Source organism: Amblyomma americanum, chromosome 7 (genome assembly GCF_052857255.1).
Source record: "Amblyomma americanum isolate KBUSLIRL-KWMA chromosome 7, ASM5285725v1, whole genome shotgun sequence".
Taxonomy (NCBI): Eukaryota; Metazoa; Arthropoda; class Arachnida; order Ixodida; family Ixodidae; genus Amblyomma; species Amblyomma americanum.
The window spans coordinates 147,097,866-147,119,657 of record NC_135503.1 but is presented as its reverse complement, the minus strand read 5'-3'; the positions used below and the strand labels follow the sequence as shown (position 1 = coordinate 147,119,657).

The 21,792-nt window shown below is 47.0% G+C and overlaps 1 long non-coding RNA gene across 1 annotated transcript; it reads right to left on the bottom strand.

Moving 5' to 3' along the window:
* Positions 1 to 10,114: 10,114 nt before the first annotated feature.
* Positions 10,115 to 11,310, bottom strand: LOC144097521 (uncharacterized). The gene is made up of 3 exons (XR_013307040.1): positions 10,692 to 11,310; positions 10,415 to 10,622; positions 10,115 to 10,289 (listed from the first exon to the last, which is right to left on the bottom strand). It is a non-coding gene; the product is annotated as an uncharacterized LOC144097521 (long non-coding RNA).
* Positions 11,311 to 21,792: the final 10,482 nt, after the last annotated feature.

Sequence of the window (21,792 nt, the reverse complement as noted above, 5' to 3'; positions counted from 1 at the left end):
AGTTTGTCGGACCGAGGTTTAAACAGCGCGAAAAAAAAAGACATCTCATTTTTATTGGTAAAGTCATTGCGATTACATTCAGGCACGTAGCCAGGATTTGTTTTCGTGGAAGGGGGGGGGGGGGGGGGGGAGGTGGCAACCGAACAAAATTTTCTTTTTTAATACTGTGAGTGAGGAGGATTTTTGCTAATGCAGGCGTGAATAAAATAAAGTTTGTCTGGTGCACGTGTGAGGTACGGCCCTCACTATAATGACGCACACAAACAAATTTTCCTACTCGGCAACCGTTTAATACAACATGGTCGCATATAGAGTGAGATGAAAAAAGTAAATGCGAAAACGTCAAGTATTTTTTTTCGCATGCGAAAACGTCAACCCGTGTGCTGTGCGATGTCAGTGCACGTTAAAGATCCCCAGGTGGTCGAAATTATTCCGGAGCCCTCCACTACGGCACCTCCTTCCTTTTTTTCTTTCACTCCCTCCCTTATTCCTCCCCTCACTGCGCTGTTCATAATAATAATAATAATTGGTTTTTGGTGGAAAGGAAATGGCGCAGTATCTGTCTCATATATCGTTGGACACCTGAACCGCGCCTTAAGGGAAGGGATAAAGGAGGGAGTGAAAGAAGAGAGGAACAAAGAGGTCCGTAGTGGAGTGCTCCGGAATAATTTCGACCACCTGGGGATCTTTAACGTGCACTGACATCGCACAGCACACGGGCGCCTTAGCGTTTTTCCTCCATAAAAACGCAGCCGGTGCGGTCGGGTTCGAACCCGGGAACTCCGGATCAGTAGTCGAGCGCCTTATCTACTGAGCCACCGCGGCGGGGCACAGGTGTCCATCGATATATGAGACAGCTACTGCACCATTTCCTTTCCCCAAAAACTAATTGAAAATTTAAAAAAGAAAACGTCAACTACAAAATAGAGACCTTCCTATTCTATTTCACACATAATCGTAGCCGAGTTGTTTAATCTGGCTTCATTAAACTTAAAATGGTACAGGAAGGAAACCAGAAACAGAGCTTCATTTCAGCGCGCCATTGTATGCACCTTCTTTACTACCAATGCCAGTTACACAGATGCAGCCGGTATACGAAGCATATACTCACTGTGAAAACTAAACTCACAGCTTACAAGTTAAACGAAAAAAAAAACAATACACCGCACTGCACACATAACAGTAAATATTCGCCACTCAGAAGGGACACCTTAGCGATATACGCACTGCTGGTCATCCGTCGTAAAGCAGCGCGCCTATGTTTATTTCATAAATTCTCGGCGGCTGCGTTTTTATGGAGGCAAAACGCTAAGGCGCCCGTGTGCTGTGTGATGTCAGTGCACGTTAAAGATCCCCAGGTGGTCGAAAGTATTCCGGAGCCCTCCACTACGGCACCTATCTCTTCATTTCTTCTTTCACTCCCTCCTTAACCCTTCCCTTACGGCGCGGTTCAGGTGTCCAACGATATATGAGACAGATACTGCGCCATTTCCTTTCCCTCAAAGAACCAATTATTATTAATTATTATTCACAGTATTCCGTAACCCAATCAAATCATCCTACGCTCGCATCACATTTCCCGCCACAATCACCCGAAGTTCCGAAAATTGTATACCCTGAACATGCCCGCACCACAGCATATTCAAGCAATCATTCATTCTCAAGACTGCCGCGACTGGAATGACCTCCCGACTGAAGTGGCCACCCTCACCAGCCTTCACATATTCATGACCGCCATCGAGGAAACTCATTCATCATTGTCCATCATCTTATATAATGTGTATTTATTACGGAAGTCCGTCTTTTTGGGTTCTTGAGATAGTAGTGAGAAAACTGACGCCAACCAATATTTTTAACTTTACCCAACGTTTCGGGACCAACTCGGTCCCTTCTTCAGGGGTGACTAAAATGTGCCAGCAGCAGCAGCGGGTTGCTGCCTTCGCTAGCTGCTGCTGGCCCACTTTTGTCACTCCTGAAAAGGGGACCGAGAGAGAGAGAGAATAAACTTTATTTCAGTCTTTGAAGAGGAAGGCTGCCTTCTGTTGCAGGTGCTGGGGGAAATTTCGCGCCAAATTGACGACTTTCGAGGGCGCTGGGGTGACTAAAAATCTGCTTAGGCGCCTTGGCAACTTTTGGCCATCTTTAGACTATTATTTGGTTCCTTAATCAATGGCTTTTTTTCGCCTCTTATAATAATGCGCAAAGCTTTTGCATCTATACAGATCTTTGTAGTCATTAACGGTGACAAAACGAAACGATCTCGACTGTTGTAAGTCGGGGCAGCTACTTTGGCATTTGCATCCGACAGGAGCCGGCACTAAAGTTCAAAATTGATCGACACTTAAAATTGTATTTTATGGTCAATCTATCTGATTGCACGCTGCACAGAGGTTGTGGAGCCTTAGCGCGTTTTAATCGCCTCAAGAGAATCGGCTCATGTTCCATATTTCGACTGCAATAAGATGATGTAATACGGTCTGAGAATAAGTGCTACTCGATGAAAACAGACGCGCGTAGCCACGTGTAATACGCACTCCCATGATAACAACTACAAAGAAACGGGAAGTGCTCCTGCGAAAACCACAAAGGAATTTGCAGCTCCACACTGTGAGTGTGGCAGTCGCCGTGGATGACAATAATAATTGGTTTTTTGAGGAAAGGAAATGGCACAGTATCTGTCTCATATATCGTTGGACACCCTGAACTGCCCCATAAGGGAAGGGATAAAGGAGGGAGTGAAAGAAGAAAGGAAGAGAGAGGTGCCATAGTGGAGGGCTCCGGAATAATTTCGACCACCTGGGGATCTTTAACGTGCACTGACATCACACAGCACACGGGCGCCTTAGCGTTTAGTCCTAGTTGCATGATTAATGCCTGCTTAAAGACTGCTCCCCATATTTCCACGAATGTTTCGCAAATATGTGCGATACAGAGTTTCCTTTATTTTTTTCCAAGAAGTGTGAACAATATATGCATGAAAATCTTGAGCAGAATTCTTAAGCCGTCAGTTTTCTGGCCTAGCACACCTGCTAGCATCCTGTCGATACACGTACGTAGCCAACAAATTAATAGCCTTTTCACCTCAGCCCCGAGGCGGCAGGCCGCTGAGAAAAGCTCAAACAGAGCTTAACCAAAGGTCAACCTGCATGAAGATCAAGGCTCCATTCGCGAAGGTTCTGTCTAGGCAAAACTCCAATTGAACTGCAAATGGGCCAGCCTAACGCTTCATCAGCTCCTCGCCACGGTTGAACGATATATATATATATATATATATATATATATATATATATATATATATATATATATATATATATATATATATATATATATATTCAAAAACGACAGGAACCTTTTAGAGCCGGGAAGAGTTGCCACAACTTCCGCACCATTTCTGGGATGTTCTTCGATCATACTGGAGAGTAAAGTCCGGCAACTGCAAATGGATAAAAACTCCCTGAAGCGCACAATTAACCTGCTTAAGCTCCTGGCATTGAACAGCTGCTTATGGTGCGTGCCAATTTCCGTAACTCACGAACGGCGCCTTCAATTATATCACTTCCGATTTCAAACGCGGAGTCAGAATGCATTTTCTTGCAGGTCACCCTGACGAAAACTAGACCACATCACAAGATAAAGCTGGAGTTACTTGTGGGATTACTGAGACTGATGGTTAGGGCTGTGCCTACAAAGATAACCTTCATCACCGTTTTAGGTTACGAGCGATCTGCAAAAATTTAACAGCTATCTTCGCTGTGGCACCGCAGATTGTATATGCTTATAGATTGGCGTGAGTCGTAGTATTCGGCATTTTAGAGCAAAGCTGTTAACTGCGTGAATCTATAGTTTCAGTTCGTTAGTTCATCTGACATTGAAATGACCTTCAGACTTGATTTCCTAGCAAGAGCCTTCAATAAGATGCCGAAGCATACTTAGACTATGGCCAATGTAATGGTCTCCCCAAACTTTGCCCTGGTCATTACAAACATAGGTCCACCCCCACTCACGAAATTAAACCTTCGTCGATTTGTCCCAAAATCGTTATCCGGGCTAATTTGATTATAACAAATAAAATGGTACCTCCAATTTCTGCCCACCACACCCCCCAAAATGTTATTAATCGATTTGGGCCGAAATCAATGTCCAGGCTGATTTTGCTATGGGCAATACAATGGTCCCTCCAAATTTGGCCTATCCCGAAATTCGACCTCGCATTTGGATCAATATCCAGGATAATCTGATCACCCATCAGAATTTGGCAGTACGCCCACCTGGCATAGGTTAAGTTGGCTTAGTGGGGGGATTTGCAGTTTTCGCATAAAAAGGTTGCGTGATGTGAAAAGGGCATGGAATCTAATTTCAAGAGGTTCTTGGCGGGAAGCAATGGTATATGGACGGCAGTGGAGCGTCAAACTTCCATCTGCCAGTAATTCACGGATGGGAGGCTGCATGTCCGTTGTCTCTAAAGTGGTTCCTCTTGTGATGGCGAAGCGTTCAAATTTTAATTGCAGAAAAGACAGGAATTACAACATAAACGGCCAAACCGACAACCTAAATGCTCACGCACTGCCTTCTTTAAAGGGGCCCCGAATCACATTTTCAGTGCATTGTTTTGCCTGTTGGTTGCATAGAGTGAGTTATAGTGATGCTAGAAGCATCGGTCGCACCGTGTATACTGCGGTTTTTAATATTTTCATTTGCTCGCAAAAAGAAATACGTGGCACTGAGGTTGTCACCATACAGTGGCGGTTTTTAGCAGCGGATATGACACTTAGAGCATGATGATTGGAGAAAGATCAAATATTCTGCAAATTGTGTTAATAACTAATGATGTGTTTTGCCAAGTTTTTGTGTTTTATATTACATTAACAAAACCAACTTGTTTGCCCTAGATAAAAGCACTGTAAAGCAAGTAAAACAAAAATACACCACCAGAGGCTCTGGCTACTTTTTGCGTTGAAGGACTTTGCGCCTCTGTAAACATCCTGCGCCCCAGCACTCAACACATGGCTACTCTCTATGTATCTGTGGGCGGCTTTACGGAATCGATCCGATCGAGCCATTAGAGTTTTAGCTGAGCGGGTTTGTGCGCCCGCTCCGCTCAGTAAGCTAGCGGGAGCGCTACTGCGCATGCGCAAAACGGGAGCGCACGGGCGGGAGCGCGCGAGCGGAACGGTTACTCGCCCCCGCTCCCGCGCGAGCTAAGCGGAGCCCGGAGCGGCGTGGAGAGCGGGCCTCGCTCAAAGCCTTCTGGGCTCGCGCTAGCCGAACCAAACGAACACATTCAACATGGCTGCCGTCAGCGCTTCTTCTGCCACCTCCGCAGAATGCACAGACCCCGCTTCGATTCGAACGCCTCGAAGGAGGTTTCGTATCAGCGAGGATCTGTGTCTCTTGCGCGAGGTGGTGTCGGTGAATCCCTTTGAAGACGCGCTCAGGTGATGCCATGTTTTAAAAAATGTTGCGGCTGCCATCCAGCGCAAGCTCACTCTTCATGCCGTACGTGACAGGGTGGACCTGTTGATTGGTTATTTCCGGCAACAGGACCGAGCTAATCTGCGAAAGTAAGTGATTGTGTGCTTTTTATCTTGGTGTGTTTGCGCTTTTAGCTTTGTGTTGTGTGGGGGGAATCCTGTACTGTGTTAGTTGTCCAGCGTTTCCGCAGCCGTCCCTGTCACTTCGGTTCACGAGGTGGCTGCGACGCTCGTGTATTTCCGCCCTTCCTTGAATCTGTTTTTCCTCTTTATTCCCTTCTATTCGCATGCAGCATTTATAGCGGCCCTGTTGTTTGTACTCGACAGGTTCGTTATCTTTCCTCTTGCTGCTTTTACTACCACTAATTGGCATTCGTGATCACTTACATAACCAAGCCTGAGCTTCTCGGATTTCCTTCTCAGATCCGGCACAGAAGAGGATTATAATGAGCTAGAGCAGTTGCTGCAGGAGGCTTCCGACATAGCGCGGGAGTTTGCGCATATACTCAGAACTGTTCCTAGAAAGAGGAATGGATCGGCGCCAGCGAAGCGACAAACGCTGCCAGCAAAGACATCGGCCGCTGCAGAAATGCGTATGGCCCAACAACGAAGGGACGCTGCTTTGGCGGGAACATCTAATGTGCAGGCGAGCCTGGATGAAGACAGCCAAATGAGCGGTAAGTGTTTTGGTCTTGTTCACGAGTATTTCTGCGGTAACCCTCGTTTGCACTTCGTTCTCCTTGTTGAGATGTCTGGCATCGGTGTTTGCATGACTGCAATGATTAGTAAGGGCATATAAAATTCGACAAATTTTGGTTTGGGTTAAATGGTCTGCTTGATGGTGTATACGCATAAAACGTACATCAAATCTGTGCATTTACCAAAAGTTGTGAAAGCTTTTGATTCCTTGACTGTCCCAGTTTATTATGTTTGCAGTTTTGTTATTTCATTGACTCACGTATTATTACTTTCTGCATTGCCTTTCTCTTGCAGACAATGAGTCAGCAGCCCGACAGCTGCTGGTGACCTTGTGCGAGCCCGAGTGCCGGCAGCCATGTTCCCCAGACAGCCCGCAGTCACTGCAAAGCGAGCAGGATGCCACTGCAGAAAATACTGCCGCAGTCCACATTCAAAAGCAGTATTGTGCCTAGTGCACAGGTAGACGAGCAAGAGCCCCAACGAAAGCGGCCGTGCAGAAGGAATGTTACAACAGGTAAGAGAGTGCTCCGAGTGGTGCCCTAAAGCAGCTTGTAACCATTATGTTCAGACAGTAGCGTCAAGCAAACCTGCATATATTATCCCTTGCAGGGAGCGCTTTTGACTGTACGAAAGCTGTATGTTGTATATTTGGAACGTGCACCTAGAGAGTGGGGCACAGGTCACACCCGAGTCTTGCACCTGAAACATTTGGAAGTGGTTCTTGCCTGTATAAGTACTCTTCCATGTAGACATAATGCAATCAGAAAAATCTAGGAGTGCACATAAAATAGCTGCCACAGATTTAATCAAGCAAAACTTTAATGCACAACTGGTCATTCATTTTTAATTTTATTTCTCAAAATTTCAACAAGGAAAACAATTCAATATGTACAGGTGCGGACATAAGTAAATGAAGCTCGAAATTTTTGTACTAAGGGCAGTTACGCCTTCTGTATGAAAATGCAGGAACACTGACATTGCAGTTGCTGTTCATTCTGCCAAGCCTGGCGTTCCGTCTCTGACAGTTGGTTCCGAGGGTCATTCTTGTCTTCTGCAATCTGTTGGCGTCTTCTCATTCTTCTTCACTAGTCTGCCATGGGCTAGACCAGCTACCATACAGAAAAACAAAAAACTGCTTTTAAGCTGAGTAGAAGCCATTGTTCTAGCACATTAAAAACACAGCAAAAATACAAGGCACATAAGTTGAAGCATTGTTTTCAGTAATGTTTACGTTTACTATATGTTTAATTAAAAATGATTTTAGGCATTTCAAAATGATTTGAGCATGTGCAAATCCCCTTGACAAAGACTGTACTCTGCCCCTCCGCTCAGTCAAAAGTATACAGTTGAAGGGGTTTGCTTGTGAGGCCTACAGCATGCTTAATTATGCATCCTCAGCGACAGAAACCTCTCGAAAACAGGAATGGTTTTGCGTCTCCAATCATCCCAAGCCTTACACTGCTAGATGTGCTAGGGAGCCATACTAAACAGCTTAGAAGCAAACTCCTTTGGCTGTATACATAGAATGAGCGCTACACAATCTAACGCGATGTACCGGTGGACATCGCGACGAATAATAAGCTACTGTGACATTAATTTTGAAGGTACCACGTTTCATCAGGAAAGGAAGCATGATCCTTTAAACCTTTGTTCTAGGTTAAAGTTTTGTACTTTGCCAGTTTGCATAATTCACTACAGAATATGTGCGGAATTATTTATGGGAAATACAGTAGGAAGTGACTATCTAAAAGTATTCAATGATTTTTTCCTAGGTATTTTGCAAGGATCTCGCCTGATTTGTGCCTGCCATATGATTGGTATTACGAGGTTAAATTGAGTGAGGATTACTGTATCTGGAGCTGCACTGTGGAGATTCTAGCTTAGTCTTTCACAGCATGCGTGGGTGCATGCATTAGTTATGGCTGTATTCCACTGTAGATCGAAAGTGAACTTCTAGCCATATACTTGTGCTCTTCTAATCTGCTTACTGGCAATTAGGTGGCAATAAGTCATAACGGCTTTTGGGCAGGGGGGGAAATTAAATAGCGACAAACTTGCCTGAGAACACTCGGTGCTGGGCGAGTTATCTAAGGTGATGGTGAAAAGCCACTATGCGTTTCCGCAGCTTTTTTTAACGTGTCAACAGTTGCTTGCTATACATTTATCCTTCAATTGGAGAAGGCAAGTGCATTACAGGTTAAGAGGCTTTTGATTACTGATTTATGTTGCGTTGCAGCAATATATAATGTAACTGCCTGTCCTCATGCTAGTGTTCTTTCAGGCGACATTGCTCAAATTTTCCTTTTGTTGTCCCAACAGGAGTGCGAAGTCTTCAGGCAATGGGCTTGGAGCTCCTGGCTCGCCGTGAGGATTATGAATTTCGGCTGAGGCAGGAAGAACTAGCACTAGGACGACAGCGGCTGGCCCTCGAAGAGAGGAAACTAGCTCTCGAGGAAGAACGACACCGCCTTGAAGTGCAACGCCATGCAGAACAACACGATCATGTGCTTGCCCGCCTGGACAGGCTTGAGAGACTTCTCGAGAAAAAGAACACCTAGGGTGCTTGAGCAATGAATATCAAAAATGAATGGGTTGTCATGCTTCATTTTCACATAGCTGTCAAGAGCAGCAGCGATGTGTGGAAGCCATCACTCAGAGTAAATCTTGAAGGAAGGCTCATTTAGTCCTTGTAAGTGGCAATGATGTGCAGACACGTTGTATATGTACACTACTTAAAGCAATGCAATGCCTTCAGCACTGTATTTACATTCTGAGTTTCAATTCAACTTTATTTTCCAGAAGATTCTGGTCGGCTGCCTGAGCTTGACATGGCCCAAGCAACCGTTACTAGGCATGACTTCACACACACTGGCAGAAATATTTGCACACGTCATGAAATACTTTAAACACATTAGAAGCATAACCCAACAGGAACAGATAACACACATATGTCCAGAAAATTAATTAATATAAAAAAATACAAGAGATAAACATCATGAAAAATAGCAAGAATATATATACAATAAACTGCTCAATAACAGAAATTCCCATATACATTTTTGGGCTCTTATGCAACGGAAAAGCAAATGAAACAAAACTGCAGAAGAACTAAGCTGAAAGAAGTTGAGGTTATATGATTACAAAGGGCATAGCACAGTGAGAAACAAGTCAAATAGACGGCCTTGTCATTGCCACCCAAGTGACGTGCCGAAGTGCAGCATGCAAAGCCGAAAAGACCAGCACAGTCACCTGCTTGGCCAGCTTAAAAGACCGAAATTGTTTTGTAAATGCTGAGGAGCCCGATTTTTAAATATGAAAAATAAAATTGTGTTGATTTGACACGGTGCACGTTTCGCCATGTAGCTCTCATAAGTAGTTTTCTATTTCATGCTTTGTTTTTCAAGCGTACACTGCACCAGGCCTTTTGTGTTTATTGTGCAAACACGACAGTAGGTACCACATCATTTGAGTGTGTAATTCTTGCCTGCGTGTCCTTATCACCCACCTGCAGTTAGGAAACAACGTGCGTAAGACACTACTCGAAGGAAATTTTCAGGAGCGTTGATTGACTGCTGACTGGTGGCATACACACAGACAAGTATCACATACTCAAATAATGATACGTACTGTAGTGTTTGCTTAAGAGCCACAAAGGACCTGCTGCAGTGGAAATTGCAAAAACAAAGCTTGCAATGAAGAAGCCACTCACAATACACGCTCGTGTGGAGCACTAGCGGGGTGTCAAGTACACTCCAAGTGACGCTGGTTCCAGGCCAAAATATTGCGACACTTGGGCACTGTATAGGCATGTGTGGCAGTTAGCCAGCAAAGCACTTGCCTTAAATATGCATGGCACATTTTGGAGAAAGAGCTTCTGATTTTTTTAAAAATCCACGAAAGCAAACACTGCAACTATTTTTCCGAAGCCCCATTCTACAGCCTGTCTCACAGCGCTCATTAACTCATTAAAATCATACTGCTGTGCTGTTAAGTGGGCACCACACTATGGCTTCAGCAGGAGGGGTCGCAGTGGATATGCCGGGTCTCCATATATGCAATAGCTACGTCCTTGCACAAGTTTTTGTAGCTTGGCATACACATTGCTCCTCCAGAAGTTACCTGCAAGGGCATAAAAAATGCTACATTCAGACAAGCTTAGTTGACACCTAGCTTTAAACTGCAGGTACAGTTAAACCAGCTTGTTGAGCCAGCTAGTGTTTTACTTCTGCTAATTGCACACTTACCAGCGTCATGTTTGCTGCCGGGATAAGAGCCACCCAACTGGCAGACTATGCCATTTGGGCACATAATGGCCTGGTACTTCAGGGCATGAAAGCGTTTGTGGCCACTGAAATACAACTTCTGGTCTCTGGACGGCCGGCATATAGCACGCGCCGTGCCGTCAATAAACCCCCAGCAGTTCCTAAGTGGGGCTCCTTTTGCGTGGATAGCCTGAAAACGAAAGGGCGAGTATGTAAGAAATTTGCAGGACCACAAGAATCCCTTAATTTCTTTACTTACTTGCGAGAACTTCTCCAAAGTGTTAAGATCAAGCCACGCGTGGTTGTTCACGTCGTCCAACAGATGAAAGAACCTTTCATCGATGTGTTGCAGAACGGCACTTGTCACCGATTAAATTGTGGAGCTGTGCCACCAGAAAACGTTCTCTAGGTCGAGGAGCCGGTTGGGGTATTGCCAGGCGACGTAGAGTGATACAAAGGGCCTCGGGAATGAGCAACGCTCTTTGCAGCCTGTTTATATCGCTTTTTTTTTTAATTGGAAGCAAGTCCGGATACGCCACTGTCCATAGCGTCAATATTCAGTAGGCCGTGCCCGGAGAGAGGGTCGCGGCGGTTTTCTCCGAGTACTTCTAAGCATAACAAGTCTTCAATCTCGGACCACTTCAGCTGAGAAAGCAGAAGTGGGTCTTGAAGAATGCTCTTGGGCATAGTGGAGACGCGGCAGACGGTGCCAGAGACAGTGTCAGAGCACGAAGCTCACGAAAAACCAACGTTTTAAAAAAACTCACGGGCGGCATTCACGACGGCTGCGTTCCAATACTCTAGACGTCTAACAAGACGTCTAGTGTGACGTCTAGGAAGCAGTCTACATGTCCATGTATTGGAACTTGTCTACTGCTCACGCCGCCTCGCGGCACAATAATGTAACTGAAGCTTATAAACAGTTGTACTACTATTTTTCACAAACTGAGCAATAACAATAATTAAAAACGTGTTTTCAACAAGTTTACACATTTCTTCTGCAATGACTTTGCGCGTAAACCGGACTGGTGGATGTGCCTATTGGTCAGTCTACTTGTAGCAGACGGGGCCGCTCTCCGAAAACGACGCTAAAGTAATATGCGATTATTCTTTTATTATTGATGCTAAACTGTACATGCTCCTCGAACGTGCTCGTCCAGACGGTCCTGTAAACATAAGAAAGAATACGAGACTGTAATCAATATGCGCAAAATGCGATACGGCTAATATACACTGCAACAGGAAAACACATACGTGACATTAAACCTGCTGTCTGCCGTACGTGGCACTCGGAGACAGCGAGAGACCTAAATACAGCAGCGATCTTTAATCCTGCAAAGACTAAAATCAATTCGCAACATGCCGGTGTATTTGTTCTGAGAGTGTAAAGATAAAAAAGAATGCAGGCGAATGAGTTGGTGCAACTAATACAGCAACAGAACACATTTGTTAACCGTCACGCCAGCCGTCTTAACGCCCGTCGAGGAAACCAACGACAGCGACGAGTATTCTCTAAAATCAAAGTGCTAATTAAGATCCGGCATCGTCAGATGCCGGATCACGTAAACAGACCTACAGCGTCCGCTGCTTTAGCAAAGCTCTCAACTGCACGATTTTCTCCTGCGTGATTCACTGCTAGGAATCGCACGTCCACGAAGAATAATTAGCCACTAGTTTGCGTACCAAATAGCATAATGGGATGACTCACATTTTTCCTTTCCTATACTCCGTGTACAGTCCGACGCCCGCAAGAGCACGACTCGCTCATCCGCGTACATCAGCTCCGCCATCTTTAGACAGCAAGTTAGCCTGCATCGATGTGGACTTCGGCCATAGCCTCCTCTATTTTTTCTGAGAAGCGTTTGGGTGCAGGTGGGCTGGAAACGCCGATTGGTCGGTGGGATGCGTGTCTGCGTGACGTTTTTTCGCTTCACCCTCATTCTCAACCGGATGTGGGGTCGCCGCGCCTCTCTCGGCCTGTCCCTAGAGTGCCTAGGGAATCGCTAGGGCCGGCTGGCCGGCCGATGCGCAGCATGGCATTCGGTTCGTGGGGCTCGGCAGCTCGCTTGTTTCGGGAGCTGTCCAGCTATGGCTTTTTTGCGTGGTGTGCTCGTCGGCGACAGCCAGCTGAAATTTTTGTGGAGTTCTCGCTTGCGGCTTTCGCCGGTAGTGAGAACATGCACTTTCAGCTTTAGCGGCCACGACGCAATCAGCCTAGCTGAAATAATTCCCGAGACATGCTTTCGGCGCGTCGATTTTGTGGTCCTATATGTTGGCGGCAACGATCTCGACAGAGGAGATGACCCGCGAGAAATCGCCATCCACATAAAGGTACGCATTTTATCTCAAATTTCGCTTCCAGCCACATAAAGGTAGGCATTTTATCTCAAATTTCGCTTCATGAAGTGTTGTACCGCTTACCTACATGTCTTGCGCATTCCAGGACCTCGTTTTGCTGCTGCAGGAGAACGTGGCCAGTGTCGTGCAGGTCTTCAAAGTCTTGCCACGCCATTTCGATGAGCCACGTAAGGCGCAATTTGAGGACCGCCGGCGTCGCCAGCTGAACCGCCGTCTGTCAGCCACGCTGAAGCGCTTGTCGGGCGTGCACATTCTCAACCCCGAGGTAAGGGTTGAACAACATTTTCGCAAGTTTTCTCGAGCAGAACTCACCAAATTGCGGCGCTTGTAACGTAACTTTTTTTGCAGCATCGTTTCCTGGATGCTTCTGGCAAGCCGATGCTGTCCTTGTTTGCCGCAGACCGATACCACGTGGTGAGAGACCGGGGCATCGACCAGATGTCAAAGATTATCGTCGCGGCCCTCGTCAAGATCTACGCACCAGGGATAGCGTCGGCTTCAAGGGCAAGACCAGGAGAGGTGTACGTCGTGCACCGGTGTCGTCGGTGCGGAGCCAAAGGGCACAAGACGGACCACTGCTGGGCCTACTGCTCACCGCGCCGCCACGCCGCTGCAGGTCGCGGTTGAAGTGCTCCTGCAAACGGCCCTTTTTAGGGCCACCTCATTGTTTCCTGGCAGATCGCGAGCGTCCCGTTTCGTGCCCGTATTCCCTCTCTGTCGAAATCGACGCCAGACATCAAAATCGCGCGGTGTGAGCTAGTAAATCGCTGGTAGAGACAAAAACTCGTGCTTGTATACAGACTTACCCATCTACAGTGCGCCTTTGTTTATTTCCGTAGGCACTACTCGGGCTTTGTAGAAATCGACGCCAGCCGCGAAATTTTACATGTTAGACCTCGCTACAGCATTAGCGCAGCGTGCCTTCGTCTCTTTACGTTCTAACTTTTATGCAGCGCACCTTTGTTTGCTCGTTACTTTTGTTCTTTTCAGTCGTTTCCTGAATCCGTCCAAAGAGCCGGGCTAAATGGATGATTATGGAACCACATGGCGATTGCACTGCATAAAGCACGACTTTGGTCCCTGTGTTTTTAAATAAAAAACATCAGATGTCGAAGGTCATGGTCGTGTCCGAGGATGGCTTCCACAGCTGGGGCATAACCATAGGGACCGCACACGCTCTGTCGTCGTTGCCAAGTGGAGAGGCCCAAGATGGCTGGCATCCTTAATAAAGATCCCTTCTCGGGGCCGCTTTAGTGTTTCCTGGCAGATCACGTGCTTTCCACCCTGTGCACATGCTCTCATTTCCAATTAAAAAGGTCCTTTAAACCCTGCAGAAGGCATGAATTAGCAAGTGCTAATAACAAGACGTTGCATGGTACTTGAACAATAGCGGCTACAATGACAAAGGTGAAGAAGTGCTGGAGTTACACGGAAATAAAAAAGGTTGGGGGTGCCCACATAACAACCTGAAATGGTTTTGGACAGGACTCCTAGTTAATTGCATTTGGAAGAGAAAGACAAGGTTTAATTTTGCAGTGTAAGCTTGCTTCTCTAGAATGAACAGAGAACGTTGCCTCACACTGCTTGGGCCACCTTCCTTGACCCCATGAAAAAAAAAACAGGATGCCTCTGGGAAACTATTTGGGGAATCTCCGCCCCCCCCCCATTCAGGAGGGAAGGGTGGGTGGGGGGGGGGGGGGTGACGGCCTCCTCTTTGTCGGGCTCGGCGCGACGCACGATGGACAAGACGGCGAAAGGAAGGGGGCTGTCAGTGACGCATGTTCCGCGCTCTTCGCTTAGCCACCGTACAAGTCCCTTCGACAGCCTGAAATGCCTTCGGTGGGCATCGTCACGCATGTCGAAAGGATTGTCATGCACGTGCGACCGCCGATAACATTCCTTGCAAGCTTATTCATTGCCGTGAAAATCACGTCCGCCCCGTATCTCGCCCCAATTTTTTTGAGCCGGTGTGAAATTCAATGGATGTATGGAATGCCCACCACTTGTCTACGTCCACCGTCCTCTTTTTTACTAGCATGGGCCTCCCTCCTTTGAACAGGATCCTTTGGGAGATCTGAGCCAACTCAGATCAGGATACCCGGCTTCTTTCAGCCTCTCTACCTGCCCCAGGAAGCTAGCCTCCGCTCTGTGTACAGGATTTCCCAAGAGCTCTTTTAAGCATGAAGTCGCTATACCCGCCTTGACGAGTGTGGAATGCCCCTAACTGACGTTCAAGAGAGGTTTTTTTTTGTCCTAGGGTGATATTCCCAACAGACCCTGCTCTCTAGATAATGGATCCTGAGGTATAAAAACTTTTTTTTTATGGCGCAAGGGCATCTATGTCCAAATACGCCTTGACACAAGGTATTTTCTTTTTCTCAAGGTGGGGTCAAAGACCCATTTCTTAAGCATTTCACCCTAAATAAGCCGAGCACCAGACCAGGGAAAAGCTTGTACCCATTGTATCCCCGGTGGGTACCCGGCGGCACTGGGGATCGAACCCCGCACCTCCCGCATGCGAGGCGGATGCTCAACCACTTCGCCACCGCTGCGGTCGGTCTAAAAACTGTAGGGTAGCTGAGCTGGGTAGTTCGAAGGTGAATCTCAGGCCACTACCTGTATCTTTGAAGATTTTGACGACGTCCGGAACTGCCCTGGGAGAGTTCGACTTAAGAATGATAAAAAAATCATCGACGTAACGGAACACTTTTAGCGCGAGGTCAGCAAGATTTTGTGCCAGTTCTTGATCCATCCTGCTCAAGTAAATATCGCTCAAAACGGGTGCCACACGGGAGCCGATGCACACACCCGATTTTTGGACGTACACCTTTTCGCCCCGCCCAACAACGGTTGACTCTACGTAAAATGATAGCAGCTCCAGGAAACTTTCTATGGAAACCCCCGCACCCCGCCACGAACACCAACTCGTCACTGCCTTTTACAATGCACTATTTCACTCTCTTCATGAGCTGAGCATGGGGTAGCGAATAAAATAAGTCCTTCGCATCGATGCTGAAGGTAGAGTACTTTTTCTTATCCAGCCCAGACAGGTACTTAACCACACTTGCGGAATTGTTCACCAAGAAAGGATCCGAAAGCTTGAGTGAGCTCAAATGTCGCTGTAGAAATCCCGACACAACATGCTGCCAAGTGTTGCGCTCGGATATGATTGTCCTGAACGTTCAGGGAATGGAATTTCACACCGGCTCAAAAAAGTTGGGGCGAGATACGGGGCGGACGTGATTTTCATGGCAAAGAATAAGCTTTCAAGGATTTGCAGTGCTGTGCGAAAGAAGCTCGAGCCTGAGAGCAATCGTGCTGGAGCTGAGTGCTCGATCGCGCACAGACAGAAAACCAGGCTCACAGAGTGTAAGACTGGAGTCGTATACGAAGTCCCCCTCTCGTGTGGGAAGAAGTACATCGGCCAGACGGGTCGATGTATTAACGAGATGTTAGCAGAGCATCGCAGGTCGTTGAAGGGCGCACCTTCCTCTAATCTCGCCTTGCACTGCAAAGAGTGCAAAGATTGCTTCCCACGATTGAACAAGACCAGCGTCTTGTTTAAACACAGGGATCAGGTTTGCAGGGAGTTGGTGGAAGCGTACCAGATCAAGAAGGAATCAGATGACTGTGTAGCATCACCATCTGTAGGCCTCATTGATGGGGAGATACCTTTTTTGCGCAGTTTCTTTAGCGCAAGCAGGCGGTGTGGAGCGCTAGCTTAACAGGAGTGTGCCTGTGAGTTCGCTGTTTGTTTGTTTTGTATCTTGTCTCTGACGATGCGGAGATTGCTTTTAGGTTGTGATCAGTGGCATCACGTTACATGTGCCAAGATGGTGTGTGATAGGGTTTGCGCTTTCGGGTTTTTTAGCATCTTTTTCGCGGGATGAAGATGCATATATAGGCCTTTTTTCCTTGAATAAAAAATCGGTTGATAGTCTGCGCTCGTGTCGTGCCTTCTTGTTCTCTGTCTTCGTTTCTTTGCGCAGTTAAACATGATACATACCCAGCTCCAGTGCGCCTTTGTTTATCTCCGTAGTGACTACTTGCGCTTTGTGGAAATCCACGCCAGCCATGAAAATTTACACATTAGACCTCGCTACAGCATTATCCCAGCGCAGCGCGCCTTCGTTTTTTTGCGTTCTAACTTTTATGCAGCGCACCTTTGTTTGCTCGTTAGTTTTGTTCTTTTCAGTCGTCTCCTGAATCCGTCCAAAGAGCCGGGCTAGGTGGATGATTATGGAACCACATGGCGATCGCACTGCATACAGCACGACTTTGGTCCCTGTGTTTTTAAATAAAAACATCAGATGTCGAAGGTCATGGTCGTGTCCGAGGATGGCTTCCACAGCTGGGGCCTAACCATAGGGACCGCACACGCTGTGTCGTCGTTGCCAAGTGAAGAGGCCCAAGATGGCTGTCATCCTTAATAAAGATCCATTCTCGGGGCCGCTTTAGTGTTTCCTGGCAGATCACGCGCTTTCCACCCTGTGCACATGTTCTCATTTCCAATTAAAAAGGTCCTTCAAACCCTGCAGAAGGCTTGAATTTGCAACTGCTAATAACAAGATGTTGCATGGTACTTGAGAAACAATAGCGGCTACAATGACCAAGGTGAAGAAGGGCTGCGAGTTACACGGAAATAAAAAATGGTTGGGGGTGCCCACATAACAAGCTGGAATGGTTGGACAGGACTCCTAGTTAATTGCATTTGGAAGAGAAAGACAAGGTTTAATTTTGCAGTGTAAGCTTGCTTCTCTAGAATGAACAGAGAACGTTGCCTCGCACTGCTTGGGCCACCTTCCTTGACCCCATGAAAAAAAAGGATGCCTCTGGGAAACTATTTGCGGAATTTCCGCCCCCCCCCCCCCGCCCCCCGATTCAGTAGAGGAAGGGGGGGGGGGGTGACGGCATTTTCTTTGTCGGGCTCGGCGCGACGCACGATGGACAAGACGGCGAAAGGAAGGGGGCTGTCAGTGACGCATGTTCTGCGCTGTCATTAGGACGAGCTGCCCGGCCTCTCCGCGGCAGCTCCCCTTTGAACCCCCCGCCTGTTCAATCGGAGGCGGGCGACGGCGGGGTGGTGCTGAAAAGGAGCGCCCTTGGGGTCAAGTGCCCCCCCCCCCCCATAGAGACAGAGACGGCCGAGCGCTTTGAATCTCGCGTATTGTTCGCGCCCGAACCGAACAAGACGCGGCGCGCGGCTGAGACCAATTTGAGTCAAACCAGGCCCAGATGTGGCGGTGGCCAGCCGGTTTACCGGCTTCGGGCTAAGCCGCGCGCGAGCAACGCGCAATTCCCCTGGAAGGTCAAGACAAGCGGTCATGCGGGCACAGCGAAAGCGCCTCGCGACAGACGATCTGGCGACACAGCTAATTGAATACAGCGGGAGCGGCCGATCGTCAGCGAAAATCAGTCGCACGTGTGCGCGCGCGAAGCGTTGGTGCTTTCGTCTCCCGAGAAAGACGAAACCAACCGCACTTGTGTTTGCTTTCCTTCCGAGAGGAGAGCTAACCGAGTGCACATGCGGACACGACGCCGGGTGGTATTTGCTTGCCTTCTCCTGAGGGACCCAGGTAGCACCGAAACGTTGCAATAATGTTACATGTTTGTTGAAGACTGTATTAAAACGTTTCTTTAGAGCGTTAAAATAGAGTTTTCTGCATAACACACGTTACATGTTAATTTTTAACGTATTACAATGAAACATGTAACGTTACTGCAACTTGGATAACATTTTTATAACACTATTCTAATGTTCGGTACTACCTGGGGAGAGAGTCCCGCAATGCTGTGGATGTAGGGGGCACGGCATGCAAACCTGGTGGGCCAATGATTCCGAGGGTCCATTCTCGGAATTCAATTGCTCATAGTAGTTTTGATGTTTTTTCATGCTATGTATTTTTGAGAGCAGATTTGGAAATTTGCTGAAACTTGAAGGCGTGCCACGCGGCTCATGAACCAATCATGTGGTATATTGTGATTGGGTGATGTAAGGGATGGGCCGGGCCTTTAGGTCTTTAATTAAGGGCCCGGAGCCATGGAAAAGGGTTCTGGGCTACGGTCTGATGTGATGCATCTTCGGCTATGCCGAGTAGGGGCCTCCCCTAGTGGTAGCCAGTTCCACTTTTCTGCTGTTTAACCTTTCTAACCTTTTTGCCACTTTTAACTTGTCTTTCATGTGTATCAATCTGCTTGCAATGTAAATATTTGTGTAAATACAGTCAAGTTATACTCCCTTGAAATACCTGCATTCTGCAAAGTCTCAATATCGTCTCTGACGGAGCACCTTTGGTGCCAAGAAGCCTTTGGTCATCCAACCAAGTAACCGTCTCGGGCGGTGAGCATTTCTGGTGCGAAGTGAAGGAACTTAGTAAGGTCTTGAAGGAAAGACCTTACGCAACTTTACTGGGGCATAGCCGCCTTTCCGAAATTAACCGTGACAAGTGCCTAGCTGTCTTTGGATTCCAGCGAAGTTGCAGCTGTACCTCCGAATCCTCCTCGCCCGTTCCCGCGCGGCTTCGCATGCCATGTCGCCATGTGCGGTAAAAAGAACAGTTTGCAGAGTTTAAATGGTTCAAGTATGAAGCTATGCAATGAAGCCAATTACAGACTTCTGTACAACAGCTAGAGGAATTTCAAGAGCATGCTGTGTGATGCTAGTCAAAACTAATGCAGTCAACTATTATTTCGTATTTTTTTGACCAAACAGACATGAAATGTCTGAAGATGAATGTGTACCAAACACATCGGTGCATCAGTTAATTGTGATGCGTGAAAAAAATTGTACTAACATATAAATGCCCATATGTCGTCATAATCAGGAATACTGAAGATTTAAGGAAAATAAAAAGATTTTTTTTTGTTCAGGCTCACACACCTGCTACAAACATCTTTATACGCGTACGTAACAATTTATGACTCTGTAAGAAGCATTTTGGGTAAAAAGTACAGTATGGCAGAAAGGAGTCTTTAGGAAATGCACTGTGTAGAAATAGCCATACCAATTTCATGTGATCGTTCGATAAATGTAACAAATACCGTACAAAAAGCTCGCTGCATAGTATAGTTTTTTTGCAAGTTACTGGTTGCAGACCGCTCTGCAGTCACTGGACTGTAATTGTGTAAGTACTGCATGACAGTGCATGGATTGCACAGCAGTTGCTTGTTCATTTCGTTTACCACCATCATTTGTAAGAAGGGGCCATTTCTCATATACATGTGTTTCTCTGCGAGTGTCGTTCTGCGCAGCGAGCGTTCTTTTGTGCCCGCATGTGTGCTTTCGGTGCGGGAGGGCGTCCTTGGCGGCACCCTCCGTTCTGCGAACGGACCGATGGGCGCGCTTCGTTAGCTTATTGGTGTGGTCGTTAGGGCCGCGGGAAATGCCACCGCTGCCCGAAGTACGAACCGGAGAGCCGTGCGGCGTCTCCTTTCAAGCGGACCCATGCACGTGTGCGCGTGAGAGTGTGTGTGTTTGTGTGTGTGTGCGCTTCCGGTGCACTGCAGGTGCGCGGTAGCCTGCAGCGCTTGGAGGCGACTCAGTCAAGTGACAGACGACAAGGAACCCGCGAGAGTGTGTGTGAGATGCTATTTTAGCTTGTAAATAAGTTTTCGTAAATATACTCTTTTGTATTTCCTTCACATGAGAGTTTAATCGTTTCATTTCTTCAGCGCGTATTTGTAACATTAATTTAATCTTAAGCCTCATTTCAAACACAATGAAACAGGACGTGTAACTTTTTGACATGTTCCTTTTTGGCAGCCTCTAAAAATATTTCCGCATGAATGGGCTAGCTTAATTGTTTTGCAGCAATATAACCACGGGACTGCTGTAACTAGCAACATTTTCAAATTGTGTGAGTATCACTGCATGTGAGGGGTCACAACCATATCCTAGCTGTTTCTTGAAGGTCCCGTTGCTTTGATGGCAATGCTTGGACAACCATGACCATCTTCCGCATTCATGCGTACAGGGTATGCCCATTACGTGAATGCCTTTCTACCTATTAATGCCTTACAATGCAAACAGACAACAAATAAAAGGAAGAGCACAAGTACAGACAGTGTTTGTAGCCCACACTCTTCTTCTTCACGTCAGTAAATATATATGGCACATACCCACGCGGGGGGATTTGCCAAGGATTTGCGCATGCAGTGTGTGCAAGCGCGGCGCATCAGGTGCGCTTTTTGAACCCGCGCGCGCTGTCAAAAACGTGGGGAAATCCGAGAAAAATCTAGGGAAAATATGTCTCTTCCCAACCAAACATGACGTCATTAAAAGTCACGTGACCATGACGTCACGTGACGTTTTAAACGTGACGTCACATTTTGTTTGACCAATCAGCGTTTCCAGCCCACCTGCCCGCAAACGCGTTTTTTTCTGTGCCTGCCGAATGCACAAGCGTTTGCGGGCAGGTGGACTGGAAACGCTGATTGGTCAAACAAAATGTGACGTCACGCCTAAAACGTCACGTGACGTTATGGTCACGTGACTTTTAATGACGTCATGTCCGGTTGGGAAGAGATATTTTCTCTAGATTTTTCTCGGAATTCCCCGCGTTTTTGACAGCGCGCGCGGGTTCAAAATGCGCACCTGATGCGCCGCGCTTTCACACACTGCATGCGCAAATCCTTGGCAAATCCCCCCGCGTGGGTATGTGCCATATATATTTACTGACGTGAAGAAGAAGAGTGTGGGCTACAAACACTGTCTGTACTTGTGCTCTTCCTTTTATTTGTTGTCTGTTTGCATTGTAAGGCAATAATAGGTAGAAAGGCATTCACGTAATGGGCATACCCTGTACGCATGAATGCGGAAGATGGTCATGGTTGTCCAAGCATTGCCATCAAAGCAACGAGACCTTCAAGAAACGGCTAGGATATGGTTGTGACCCCTCACATGCAGTGATACTCACACAATTTGAAAATGTTGCAAGTTACAGCAGTCCCGTGGTTATATTGCTGCAAAACAATTAAGCTATTCCATTCATGCAGAAATATTT